Here is a 15,457-nt window from a genome sequence, read left to right on the forward strand (position 1 = left end):
AAGAAGTAATTTTATAATAAAAAATATTTAATTTATCAAAATAATTATAAATAATTTTATATTTAAATAAACTATTTTACTTATTACAAAATGTTCATAAGTCAATTATTCGATATAATAATACTTTCCAAGACAAATCCAGGAATTATTTATCCAGGTCAAATATTTATAAAAATAAATTTTATTTTTGGTTTAAATTTAAATTTTATTTTATTCTTAGTCTATAGCAACACAATGTATCATGTTACCTCTATTTAACACCTCAGTGGCCTATGGCAACACAGTAATATAGCTTAAGTAACCCGAATAGTGTAGATGTTGTGATAGGGTGAAAATTTCACATCTATAGTAACATAATATAAGGTAACACCCATACTCAAATGTTCGGTTAGGCCATCTATGGCGTAGTGAGCCTTTCCCCCGTACCACTCCCGCATCACAACTATCGTCGAACTATCAATCGAGGCACTAGGCAACTGCAGCTGCTTGTGTGCAGACCAATGAACTCTAACGGCCACACACAGCTTCGTCACAATCGATGCATACGGAATAGATCCCGTAGTGCTCCCTCGCAGAAACCTCAATATACCCTGATAAATCACAGACCCCAAGTCCATATAATCACCCTACAGAATACCCCACAACAGCTTTTCCCGGTCCACCGTACATCATGCACATGTGATGAAGGCATAATGCTAGCACAATTAAAAGAGTTCCATGTAATGGCATACCTGTTCATGCACGAGGCAGGGAAAGTGGCATGTCGTACCCCTCTTGAACTTCCAATGAGTCTCTGGTACACACAACATAGCAACAATCAAGTCCAAGTTAAAATCTTTGCCGGTCTTCATCACCTAATCATCCTGACCCAGCTGTGTCTCGGGCTAATTTATCACCCGACGAATAGCCTCATCACTGTAATCCACCGTCAACCCCCTCACCACAGTAAAATCATTCTTATCCTCCTTCGCATTCACGTAAAACTCGCGAACCAGACTCATGGGCACAGCAACGGGTGCCTCACATAAAGCGACCCAACCCATCTCCAAAATCATCTCAAGCAACTTACCATCCCTCCCCTCCCTGATGGTAGAAATCTTCTCTCCTTGGATATCGGCTTCGACAATAACCTTGTATACTCCGCTTTAGCCTCCGGAGTAGAAAACATGGGCCTCACACCACCAACATTTGAAGAATCGGTGGTGTTGCTGCTAACTTGAGTTCTTTGTCTCTTGGGTGCCATTGAATTCGAATAAGTTTGAGAGAAAAGATGTGTGTAAGAGAGATTTAGAGTTTTGAGAATTGAAAAATGATGGAGATGATTATGTATAAGTGTGTGTGTGTGTGTGTGTATAGGGTTTAGGGATTATAATTAGTTTTCGAAAAGAAGTGGGAATTGATTATGGGAATAATGGGAGTAATGGGGTGATTGAAACTGATTTGGAGAGGGAAATATGGAAGTGGAGGGAGTAAAATTCGGCTGGGGTTTATTTTGTGTTTGATTTTTCTGTTTTTTCAACTTCAGGGGGCCAGCGTGGTCGCGCGCTATCCTTGTGCGAGCGCGTCGTGCTTCTGTCAATCCAGCACGGCCGCCCCGCCAGGCAGCGTGGGCGCGCGCAGTTTCCGTACTTTCAGCGCGGGTGCGCCGTGCTACTGTAGTTGACACTGAAATTTTTCATCTTTTTATAGTTTCCCTCTTGCTTTCTTCTTCTTCTATCTACTAATGTACAACAAACTTGGGTTGCCTTCCAAGAAGCGCTTGCTTTACGTCTCTAGCTTGACGTAGAATCCCGAAATTAAGTGGACAATAAAACGGCACTAACCATTTCGCGGTTTTCTGTATCTCCATAGTAATGCTTCAATCGTTGTACATTCACCTTGAATTCTTGGCCTGAATCATTCTCAAAAATCTCCACTGCTCCATGTGAAAAGACAGTTTTGATAACAAATGGCCCTGACCATCTCGACTTCAATTTCCCAGGAAAAAGACGGAGACAAGAGTTGAACAAAAGAACTTGTTGCCCCGGCACAAATGATTTGAGCACTAGACCCCTATCGTGCCACCTCTTGACTTTCTCCTTATACATTTTTTTGTTCTCATACGCTTGAAGCCGAAACTCTTCGAGTTCATTCAATTGAAGCATCCTTTTCTTACCAGTTGCATCCATATCAAGGTTCAACTTCTTCAAAGCCCAATACGCCTTATTCTCTAACTCCACAGGCAGATGACATCCCTTACCATAAACCAACTGAAATGGTGATATGCCTAGCGGAGTCTTGTATGTTGTTCGATACGCCCACACAGCTTCATCCAGCTTCAAATACCAATTCTTCCTTGATGGACATACAACTTTCTCTAGAATACGCTTGATCTCTCTATTAGATACCTCAGCTTGACCATTAGTTTGAGGATGGTAGGCTGTAGTAACGTGATGATTCACATTATATCGCTGCATCATAGCAGTGAACTTGCGATTGCAGAAATGCGATCTCTCGTCACTGATTATGACTCTTGGAGTCCTAAATCTTGTGAATATCTACTTATGAAGAAAATTAAGCACTACCTTTGCATCATTTGTCGGCCAAGCCTTGACTTCCACCCATTTTGAGACATAATCAACCGCCAACAAGATATACTAATTATTACAAGATGAGACAAATGGCCCCATAAAGACAATTCCCCAAACATCGAAGACCTCAACCTTGAGAAGCACATTAAGAGACATCTCATCCCTCTTGGACATATTACCCACACGCTGGCAGCGGTCATACTTCAAAACAAACAGATGTGCATCCTTAAATAATGTAGGCCAGAAGAATCCCGTTTGAAGGATATGAGTTGTTGTCTTCTCTCCACCATAGTGGCCTCCATAAACAGTCGAATGACAGTCTCGCAAGATACCCTTCGTCTCGCTGTACGGAATACATCTCCTGATGATTTGGTCAGCTTCTTGCCTAAATAAAAATGGCTCATCCCACATGTACCACTTCACCTCATGAAGAAACTTCTTCCTTTGAGCAGAAGACAAGTCTGGAGGCATAATATTGATCACGAGGTAGTTCACAATGTCTGCAAACCACGGTTCTTCCTCTTGCACCCCAAACAACTGCTCATCGGGAAAAGACTCATTAATCAATGGCTTATCCTATAAATTCGTACTTGGATCTTCTAAACGAGAGTGATGATCAGCGACTTGATTCTCAGTATCTTTTCTATCCTTGATCTCCAACTCAAACTCCTGAAGCAAAAGAACCCATCAAATCAATCTAGGCTTTGAGTCCTTCTTCGAGACGAGATAGTGAATCGCAGCGTGATCAGTGAACATTATCACCTTCATCCCCAGCAAATAAGATCGAAACTTCTCAAAACCGTAGACAATTGCTAAGAGTTCTTTCTCAGTAGTAGTATAGTTCAGTTGAGCACTATTTAGGGTCTTACTAGCATAGTAGACCACATGAAATATGTTGTTCTTCCTTTGCCCAAGAACTGCCCCAACTGCATAGTCACTTGCATCGCACATCATCTCAAAAGGCTCATTCCAATCAGGTGCAGTTATGATAGGTGCCGTGATCAAATTCTTCTTTATGCTCTCAAAAGCAGCTAGGCACACATTATCAAACTTGAAAGGGACATCTTTCTCTAGAAGATTGCACAACGATTTAGAGATTTTAGAGATATCCTTGATGAACCGCCTATAGAAACCCGCATGACCAAGAAAGTTGCGGATTCCCTTAACATAAATTGGTGGAGGAAGGTTTTCAATGACCCCTGCCTTGGCTTTTTCCACCTCAAGACCCTTACTAGAGACCTTGTGCCCAAGAATGATGCCTTGTTGCACCATAACATGACATTTCTCCCAGTTGAGAACCAGATTGGTCTCTACACACCTTTTAAGAAATGCGCCAAGATTCTGCAAGCATTCGTCGAAAGAATCCCCGAACACAAAATAATCATCCATAAATACCTCCACATTCTGACCAATCATGTCAGAGAAGATAGCCATCATGCATCTCTGAAATATGGGAGGTGCACCACATAAACCAAAAGAAACTCTTCTGAAGGCAAAAGTACCCAACAAACAAGTGAAGGTAGTCTTTTACTGATCTTCTGAAGCAATGCAAATCTGAGTATAACCCGAATAGCCATCCAGAAGATAATAGTATTCATGCCCAGCCAACCTGTCAAGCATTTGATCAATAAATGGAAGAGGGAAGTGATCCTTTCTTGTGGCCTTGTTCAACTTCCTGTAATCCATGCAAACTCTCCATCCCGTGACTGTTCGAGTAGGAATGAGCTCATTCTTCTCATTAGAAACCACTGTGATGCCTCCTTTCTTCGGCACACACTGAACTGTACTCACCCAAGAATTGTCAAAAATAGGATAGAAGATCCCTGCATCTAGCCACTTGAGAATTTCCTTCTTCACAACTTCTTTCTTTATCAGATTTAGCCTCCTTTGTTACTCAGCAGTTGGCTTGCTACCTTCCTCTAGAAGAATTTTATACATGCAATAAGAAGGGCTGATTTCCTTGATATCTACTATAGTCCATCCAATTTCCGATTTGAACTCTCTCAGAATTCTCAAGAGCTTTTCCTCATCATTACCTGAAAGGTCAGATGCAATAATAACAGGAAAAGTAGATGTATCACCTAAAAATGCATACCTCAAGTGTTCAGGCAAAGGTTTAAGCTCGAGTGTAGGAGCTTCCTCAATAGATGGCTTGAGGCACTTTAGAGAATTTCTCAGCTCTTCCAATCCAAGAGATTTAAAATGCATATCAGATTGATGCTTGCTCCCTAGTCACATAAGCATTTGTCGAATGAAACTTTTCCGATGGTGCAAGGAATATTGAAGCTTCCAGGATCTTTAAGCTTCGGAGGCAACTTATGTTGCAGCACAACACTGCATTCCTCCATGAGAGCTATGGTCTCTAAGTCATCGAGTTTTACCTTCCGAGAGAGAATACCTTTCATAAACTTCGCATAGCTAGACATCTGTTCAAGAGCTTCAACGGAAGGTATGTTGATATGAAGTTTCTTGAAAACCTCCAGAAACATAGCAAACTGCTCATCCAACTTTTTCTTCTGCAACCTGTTAGGAAAATGAGGTGGAGGATAGACCTGTTTCTCCCTGTAATACCCTTAGGAGGAGTGTGTTCCATAGTTTTCTTCCTTGGTTCCACTTCTACTTCCTTCTGCCCATCTTCTTCAGCCACAGCTTCATCTTTCAAAACTTGAGATTTTTCGGGATTCACAACCTTCCCAGACCTCAATATAATTGCCTTAACCTGCTATTTTGCTTCCTTCTTCCCTGGAACTTCTGTGTCACTAGGGAGTGTACCAGGTTGTCAATTCAGCAAGGCATTGGAAATCTTCCCAATTTGATTTTCCAAGGTCTTAATAGAAATTGCTTGGCTCTTGCATATGAGCCTCAACTCCTCCAATTCAGATTTTTCATTAGATTATTGCAGTTGGAGTTGTTTTCTTGGTGCGTATTGCGGTTACTGAAAACTAGGAGGGTTGTATTGCTTTGCTGCATACTACTGATAAGGTTGTTGCACCGCATTCTGAGTGTTTTTCCAGCTGAAGTTAGGCGGTTGTTGGGATGATAGGTGGCTGAAACTGGTTGTTGCGACCTCGGAAAGTTGTTCACGAACTGAGTTGATTCACTAAAAATAGCACATTACTTCGTCTCATGAGCACCAACATAAAGCTCACAGACACTAGTGATCTGATTAACTCCATAATTAGCCAAAGAGTCCACCTTTATCGTCAAAGCCTTAAGCTGAGCAGCTATAGCAGTAGCTGCATCTACCTCCAGAAATCCTGCTACTTTGCCTTGAGTTAGTCTCTGAGAAGGGTTCTGGTATTCGTTAGCAGCCATCAGTTCAATCAAATCATATGCTTCCTCGTAGCTCTTAGCCCATAAACTCTACTTGATGTTGCATCAAGCATGGGTCTAGAAGTTGCACCCAAGCCATTATAAAAGCAGTTTATAATCATCCAATCAGACATCCCATGATGAGGACCCTTTTTAAGAATTTCCTTATAACGATCTCAAGCTTCACATAAAGATTCTCCCGATTACTGCGCAAATTGAGTAAGAGCATTCATAATTGCAGCTGTCTTCGCCATAGGAAAGAATTTAGTGAGAAACTTTTGAGCAAGATCTTCCCACTTGGTGATAGAGTCTGGTGGTAGAGAATGCAACCAACACTTAGCTTTATCCCTCAGAGCAAATGGGAAAAACCTCAACTTAATAGCATTTTCAGAAATATTATTGAATTTGAAAGTGTCGCAGATCTCGATGAAATCTTTAATATGCATATTGGGATCTTCAGTCGGAGAACCCCAAACTGGACCGACTTCTGCACCATCTGAATCGTGCTAGCCTTGATTTCAAAAGGTTTAGCCGCGATGGCTGGTCTGACAATGCTAGACTGAATATCATTGATCTTCGGCTAAGAATAGTCCATCAAATCCTTTGTATTCGCTTCTGGTTCACGCATTGCAACAAGAGCTTCTTCTTCAAGTTTCTCATCCTCAACAAGAACTTCTTCCTCTTCTAAAACTTCTTCCTCTGCTTTATCCAGTGTTCTCTTTTGAGATCGAGAACGCGTTAGCATAAATGCTCTCTAGAGTACCTGAAAAAGAAACAAGCAAACAAGTAAGTGAAATATCCGAGTCACTAAACTTTAACGACCACTGATGTCAAGCACATAAACTAAAAATTAACACCGAGTCCCCGACAGCGGCGCCAAAAAACTTGTTAGAGTGAAAACATGCGCTAATATTCACGCAAGTATACGCGTTCGCAAGTAATATAAAATTAATTCTAGTTCGTTCTGAAAGAGACTGATTTAGGTTAATTTCAATTAATATACTTATGCAACAATGGTATGGTTATTATGCAATGCTAAGATGATAACAAATTAAGATTGTTTATAACTACGATTAACTAACATTTAATTAACTAAGAGATTAAAAGGTTAATTTACTATATGAGACAAACATGGGATTCTAACTTCATTACTACTTCATTCGATAGCCTTTGTTCTTAAGCTTAGCATGAAATGGTGATGACAACTAATTAGATAACACAAAACTAGTAAATGCCACCTTTTGTTGCATGAATACCCTACTACCAGACATCCATAAAAGAGATAGAAGTTGAATAGACACCAATTATATTGAGACCCTGTATGTCTATAGATGTTAGGCCTCAATGATACTATAGAAGGGGGTTGAATATAGTATCTACAATCAATTCGATTATAAACACAAGTATGTAATAGAAAACAAGTTTATTTAATATATCAAACTCTGTTATAGTAGGTTTAATCTACTCTCTCAGTGATGTATGATATCACTAAGAGCCGCTAGGGTTACAATGAATAATATTCTCGTGAATGATAACACATATAATGTAAACCCTAATCTGTGTTTATATACTACACAGTTACAAGATATCTCCTAATTTATATGATATGTTATGTTTCCTAAAATACATCAATCAGAGATTATCTATTATAGTCCTTTAGTTGTACAACTCTCCAAGCATATCTTCTTTTGTTTAATCCAGATCATCTCCTTTAAATTAGCCGCTTTTCATCCCTGAAGTGTATCCGTACTTAAGTTCTGATGTAAGTCCTGATGGCTTAAGTTCTAATAACTTCCCGTCTTCAGTAAGTTCTGATTTCCAGTTAAGTTCTGATAGTAAGTTCTGAAACTAAACAAATCAGATTAGACATGACATCACAAATATATCTAACAATCTCCCCCAATTTGTAAATTATAAAAATATACAAGTTTATAGATTTGATGATGTCAAAAACATATAAGTACAAATGCAATGAGAGAATATGTGCACAACTAAATACAACTTACAGTCCATGCAGCTTTTACCAAATTCACTAAATCAGTCTGAATCCATAATAATTCCTTATAAAGTCTGATAACAGCTTGGTCTCAGCATTTCTTTTAAGTTCAAGTAACTGAGCTTTGACTTGCTGTAGTTCTTCATCTTCAGTATCACCAATCTGATATATGGCAGCTCTGAGTGCAGAAATTGAATTTCTTTCAAGTCCATCTCCCAGTCTGATTACCCTTGGATGTGTAGAATCTTCATTATAGCACAAGCATCTTCCTTTCAGAATTACTTCTACCTTAGCAGAATTCTTCCTCATAGGAATTTCTCTTCCATCATCCTCAGTCATCATTGGAGTATACTCTGTCATTCTTGCACCAGAAATTCTGAGTAAATCTCTTATTATCTTCAGAATATATTCTGACCATTTCCTGGTAACATTAGAATTTACCTCCAGTAGATAATGAATATATTGGAGCTCTTTGACAGATTTCTTCAGCACATGAGATTCAGATAATCTATAAGTTCTGCCATCAATCATAAACAAGATCAATTTCTCTTTTTCTTCATAATCATCATGAGTATCCATCACTACTTTAGTAGAAAACATTTTGTCAAGGTGCTTCTGTGTGATCTCTTCATATGGCTTGTCAGTCAATGTGAATGGATCTCTAATATCAACTTATATCCCAGTCTGGAATTTCTCTCTGTCAGAACCTAATCCAGAAGTATCTCTAGTGTAATATCCCATATTTTCAAATATTATTATTATAATTATTTGGAATTATTTATGTGAATTTTATGTGAATTTTGGTGAATTATCTGATAAGTGGAATTGATGTTTGGGTGTTTAGATGTGATATTATTTGAGTATTTGAATTTTTATATGTTCAGAATAAAATATAGATAATTGTGATATTTTTCTGGTAATTTTTGGACTGTTATATGATTTTATATTGATTTATGAATTATTAATTATTTTCTGAATAATTACCAAAATTATTTTATAAAGCCGGGAATCGTCCGACTTCAACCGTTTTTGCGTTTTTATAACCCGAAACTCTTCCGAAAACTCCTTCCTAACCTAATCTGGTAATTCCGGACATTTTCCGTGTTTTGACTTTTTCAATCCGGATTACGGTTTAACCCGTGCGCGGCCCGGCGCAAGATTTTCGATACGATAGTTATTTCGGTAATCAACAAAACCCGTATTTTCAAAAGACGGGATATTATTACATTATTTTCGTATAAAGTATTTTATAAAAAGCCCGGTTTGGATAATTATCCAATTTTGATATCAAATCGGATCGTTATTGCAATTACTTAGCGGCTAAGCAACTAATTTAATGATCCAAAACGATCCAGAACGATCCAATATTCCATAAATATAAATAGTTTTTATTTATTAATAATTATTATTAAAAATCAGTTTTTATTTTTATTTTTCAGAAAATCAGATCTTTCTCTCAAGAACTAGGGTTAGGGTTTTGATTTGTTCTTGAAGATCAAAGCAGATTTGGGAATGATTCTGTGGTCCAAATCACAAGTGTGAATATTCGTTTTGAAGCCCTTGATTTTCTCTATCATTTTCTACCATCAAATCGTATTAACGATTGGTAAATTTTTAATTGTTAATTTTAGGGTTCTTCGTCGTTTTAATCGATTTGGGGCTTTCTTGTTTCTTGATTGTTCATAAGTTTTGATGTTATAAATAGCTTTAGATGATCATTTACAGTTGATTCATGTATATATATATGTTATTTGGTTGCTTGAAGTGGTAGAACGAGTTCATGGGTTTAGTTAGAAGTTATTTATCAAATTTCCGGATTCATACTTGATTATTTGATTGTGTAGTGAGTTGTAATAGATTATAGACGTTGAGAGCTTCGTTTTGTGATATAGAACGTCGAGTTTGGTTGGGATTTTCCCGATTTCGAGTTTTGACCGGCGTGTTCATCGGATTCTTGGTGGTTTGATCGGAATTAACGAACTGGAGGTTGCTTGCTGTTGTTATGGCTTCGTTGATGTTGTTGAGATTGTACAGATGAAAACCGTGTAAAAATCGAGGTGATTCGGTGATGTTTTCGGGCTAAACGGAGGTTCGCCGGTTTCCGGCGAAGCCGCCGGTTTCTGGGTTCAAGCCCAGATTCCGGTCGACGTCCGACCGGTTTCCGGTTGTCCTCTCTGTTCAATGCCGCCCTTCGATCCAAAAACTCTGAACTCAGCTTTTCAAAAACGTTTTTAGGATTTGCTTTTTTAAAATAAATCAAATTCAATTCTTAATTCCCAAAATTTATTTTCTATTTCAAAATGATTTGGTTAATTATTTTGTAAATAATTAACTGAATTATTTTAATTTCAGAAATTATTTTCTTTATTGTTTTCAAAAATCCAATTTGATTTAATTATTTATAATTTATTTTAATTATTTATTTATGAATTTAATTAATTGATTAAATCATTTGATCAATTAATTTTATTTATAAATAGTTAAATAAAATGTAAATTATTTATAATTAATTCAAATGAATTCTAAAAATTGTTTTTAAGCTTTTAAAAATTATATTTTGGTATTTAAAAATCAATTAATATTATTATTAATTGATTTAATTCTATTTATTCTTATTTTATTCATAATAAATCAACCGTTCATCCGTTTAATACGAAACGAACGCGTACAGACTCAGAAAAATATTCCGCTTTCAATAAAAATACTTTCAAAACCCAAATCCTTTTGTTTTGAAAGGTCGCTTGTTTTACGAATGATTCTGAGTCGATTATTCATCGATAAATCATATTTTTGACCCGATTTCAGTTTTAAACGTATCGAGTCGACCCTTTTTACGAACTGAGTCATATGTGATATGAATTATGTGATACGTGGATTATGTGCTTACGTGCTATGTGAATTATGTGCATATGTGGGTCAAGATTCCTGTGTTTGGCTGATATAATTATGTGTGGGCTATCATATGGGTAGACGATAGGCTTTTGACGTGCAGTTCGTCGAGTGGTTATCGATTAGACAATTAAAGTTCTATATTTTAATTATAGATGCGGATCATTCGAGTTGATCAGGACAAGACGTTGGATAAAGAATGAGATGGAATGGTATTGGGTAGCTGACTTCTAGTAATCGCAGGAGCAGCATATCAGTAAAGTGTTGGAAGGGAAGACGATGATATTTTAAGACAGAATGTCAGAATAGATGCGTCATTGCGGGTGTGACTAACTGCTAAAACCCAAAGGCAAGTACCCTAACCTCACTTATCATTCAGGTGACGTTTATTTCGATTCATATTATGCAAGTACACTAACCTCACTTATCATTCAAGTGACGTTTATTTCGATTCATATTATGCAAGTACCCTAACCTCACTTATCATTCAAGTGACGTTTAATTTGATTCATATTATGCAAGTATTTATATCATCACTTATTGTTCAAGTGATATTTATTTTGAATCGTATCATGCAAGTATTACTTTCCCTATTCTCAGTTTAGAATCGATAAATGTTTTACATATCGCTAAATTAAATAATTCTGTTTACACAAGTACCCTCTGCTATTCTATGTTCAGAATAGTCAAGTGATTTTACTTATCCAATTATCGGACTTACAAATGTTTTGGATTTTTAGAAAAGTGATTTGGTTGTGAATATTCCTACCCAAGAATTGGGGGAATAAAATTATTTCGGGTGTCGAATATTATGACCCCTTTTTCAATAAAATGTTTTGAGATTGGATGGTTACTGACTGCGTAAGAGGCCGAGGCACCGGTCCAGCGTGAGCTATTATACAGAAGTGTAATACGGAAGTGTAATATCTTACAAGGCTTGTTATGCCTTTTCTTGGCGCCCTATAGGTACCGTATGTCTTCGGGATACGGGTAGTACCTATATTTACGGTATGGCTGCAGGATACCGGTGTTGTTTCGTGACTGATCATCAGGAACAGCATAGTGCATAATTGGTTCCAATCTAAATAGATATCTAAAATTCTTTATTGTTTTGATAATCATAGCATAAATGATTTATCAACTGATTCTGTTTTGGATTAAAAGTACTGATTCTGTTTTGGATTAAAAGTACTGATTCTGTTTTGGATTAAAAGTACTGATTCTGTTTTGGATTAAAAGTACTGATTCTGTTTTAGATTAAAAGTGAACTGTGGCTTTGAGTCAGTTTCTTATTTTGAGAATACTTAGTTTGTTGTTAAATATCAAAGGTGGTATTAGTACAGATGATTGGTGTTGACTTCAGTATGGGTGTTGTGAGCATCAAAGTTCGTATTGATATCTAATTTGATATGACGGCAAAATAAGTATTAATTTCAAGAGTTCAGTTTGAGTAAAGTTTATGATTCATTCCATGATCATTGTTTCATGTTATTGTGGTTTACGATATTTCCGTAAACACTGTTTTACGAGTTTTATTCTCGTCAAGATTCAAAGTATTGCTGAAGCCGTTCGCTGGAAAGTATCAAAAAGAGTTTTATGATTCAGCAATTATGATTTTAAATGTTCTGCGCTGATGCAGATGTCGGTTTTATATCAAAACGACCCTATATATGTTATAATTAACTTGCTGAGCATTTCTTTCGCTCATACTTGCCTGTTTTCAAATTTAACCTCCAGTGAGGATTAGCTTGCGCTACTTAGCTGCGAAATTCGAGGAAGCAAAGAAGAAGCTTTTGGAAGGTGGTTGATCCAGGGTTTGCGGGCTAGTGTAAGTTTTATTGTGTAAAGTTGTTTATATTATATTATATTATATTATAGTTGTATATTTTATTTGGGCCTAGTATACTTCATTTCGAAGTTATACTAGTGGGTTTAGTTTTGAGTTGGAATTTATTGAAAAGAGTTTTAAAAGAAAGTGAAAAATTTATTTGTGGAATTTGGATATCTTGTTTCTAGAACTGTAACCTTAAAAGATCTTGGATTAGTTTGGGGTCATAAATGATAAATATCTTCCGCTGGCATTTATTTATTGATTTAACAGGTTATTTTGGATTGAGATTTCATCGTGATGACCAAATCCCGTGACCCCGGATTTGGGGGCGTGACAGGTTGGTATCAGAGCTGAGGTTATAGTAAACTAGAAACGAGAGTGTGTAGGAGTGTGTATAGCTATGTGAGGACGTTTGAGCTCATATCGAGTTCGTGTTGGACTATGGATATAGTACCAACGAATAAGTTAGGATAGGCGCATTCGTTGAGATGGTTGTGTTCAGCTGGATGGAACTCCGGGAAGCTGCAAACTTCTATTGCGGAATCATCCGAGACTACGATTTGACGACAATAAAGATTATCGATATTTCTTGGAACATGAAGAGGCATCTAGAATCATATGGCGAGTCTACTGAAGAGTTCAAATAGAAGATAAATATTAAGACTTTTGCAATACCTTCTCTTTTGATAATTTCTTTTGGCCTATCTCAAAAGAAGTAATTGTTAGAGGATATATTCCCTAACACTTATTTTCAATCATAATTGTGTTTTAAATGTGCCAGAGGCTGTCATGAAGCCTATTTTTTAGGTTTTGATAGCTTTGTCAAGTTATGATAATTTAACTTCCACTTTTCTTATTTGGTGGATAGTTTCTTGGTGATGTGACACCACTTGCTCATTTTGGTGCCAGAATTTTGTTCTCTGGATTTCATTTCCTTCAGAATTATCATCTTTGAAATCTTTTCAGTTTTATTCATTTGATTTTGGATTCTTTTGATATTCTTTCATTCTGACTGAGATGAACAACCCTACCTATAGGGGACACAAGGTATACCTGTCTGTGTGATAGGAGTTGGATGGGACGCCATCACTTGTGTGTATTGTGAATACATGAAGGTTAACAACCTTTAGTAGTGTCTTAATTTCGACACGCAATACCAAGTTCGTTTGATCATATTGATCTCTCAGTTATTCCTTCATTTCAACAATACTTTTTCTCAAATTCAGATTTTGGTCCCGTTATGGCATCAGATTCTTTTCTTTTTGAAACTCCATGATTTTATCATTCCAAATATTCGAAGGTATGCCAATCAAGTTAAGTTGAGTATCCTGGTCAAGTCAAAGTAAGGCGGTGTGACGGAAAGTTGGTTAGAAAACCCTTAGTGCTTTCTTCTGCTGATTCCGAGGACGGAATCCTTATAAGGTGGGTAGATTGTAATATCCCATATTTTCAAATATTATTATTATAATTATTTAGAATTATTTATGTGAATTTTATGTGAATTTTGGTGAATTATCTGATAAGTGGAATTGATGTTTGGGTGTTTAGATGTGATATTATTTGAGTATTTGAATTTTTATATGTTCAGAATAAAATATAGATAATTGTGATATTTTTCTGGTAATTTTTGGACTGTTATATGATTTTATATTGATTTATGAATTATTAATTATTTTCTGAATAATTACCAAAATTATTTTATAAAGCCGGGAATCGTCCGACTTCAACCGTTTTTGCGTTTTTATAACCCGAAACTCTTCCGAAAACTCCTTTCTAACCTAATCTGGTAATTCCGGACATTTTCCGTGTTTTGACTTTTTCAATCCGGATTACGGTTTAACCCGTGCGCGGCCCGGCGCAAGATTTTCGATACGATAGTTATTTCGGTAATCAATAAAACCCGTATTTTCAAAAGACGGGATATTATTACATTATTTTCGTATAAAGTATTTTATAAAAAGCCCGGTTTGGATAATTATCCAATTTTGATATCAAATCGGATCGTTATTGCAATTACTTAGCGGCTAAGCAACTAATTTAATGATCCAAAACGATCCAGAACGATCCAATATTCCATAAATATAAATAGTTTTTATTTATTAATAATTATTATTAAAAATCAGTTTTTATTTTTATTTTTCAGAAAATCAGATCTTTCTCTCAAGAACTAGGGTTAGGGTTTTGATTTGTTCTTGAAGATCAAAGCAGATTTGGGAATGATTCTGTGGTCCAAATCACAAGTGTGAATATTCGTTTTGAAGCCCTTGATTTTCTCTATCATTTTCTACCATCAAATCGTATTAACGATTGGTAAATTTTTAATTGTTAATTTTAGGGTTCTTCGTCGTTTTAATCGATTTGGGGCTTTCTTGTTTCTTGATTGTTCATAAGTTTTGATGTTATAAATAGCTTTAGATGATCATTTACAGTTGATTCATGTATATATATATGTTATTTGGTTGCTTGAAGTGGTAGAACGAGTTCATGGGTTTAGTTAGAAGTTATTTATCAAATTTCCGGATTCATACTTGATTATTTGATTGTGTAGTGAGTTGTAATAGATTATAGACGTTGAGAGCTTCGTTTTGTGATATAGAACGTCGAGTTTGGTTGGGATTTGCCCGATTTCGAGTTTTGACCGGCGTGTTCATCGGATTCTTGGTGGTTTGATCGGAATTAACGAACTGGAGGTTGCTTGCTGTTGTTATGGCTTCGTTGATGTTGTTGAGATTGTACAGATGAAAACCGTGTAAAAATCGAGGTGATTCGGTGATGTTTTCGGGCTAAACGGAGGTTCGCCGGTTTCTGGGTTCAAGCCCAGATTCCGGTCGACGTCCGACCGGTTTCCGGTTGTCCTCT

General features: G+C 36.6%; 1 non-coding gene across 1 annotated transcript; it reads left to right on the forward strand.

Moving 5' to 3' along the window:
- The first annotated feature begins 6,014 nt into the window (after positions 1–6,014).
- Positions 6,015–6,125, forward strand: LOC141662310 (small nucleolar RNA R71). Its single transcript, XR_012550431.1, has one exon. It is a non-coding gene; the product is annotated as a small nucleolar RNA R71 (small nucleolar RNA).
- The last annotated feature ends 9,332 nt before the right edge of the window (positions 6,126–15,457 follow it).

Source organism: Apium graveolens, chromosome 5, assembly GCF_009905375.1.
Source record: "Apium graveolens cultivar Ventura chromosome 5, ASM990537v1, whole genome shotgun sequence".
Lineage (NCBI taxonomy): Eukaryota > Viridiplantae > Streptophyta > Magnoliopsida > Apiales > Apiaceae > Apium > Apium graveolens.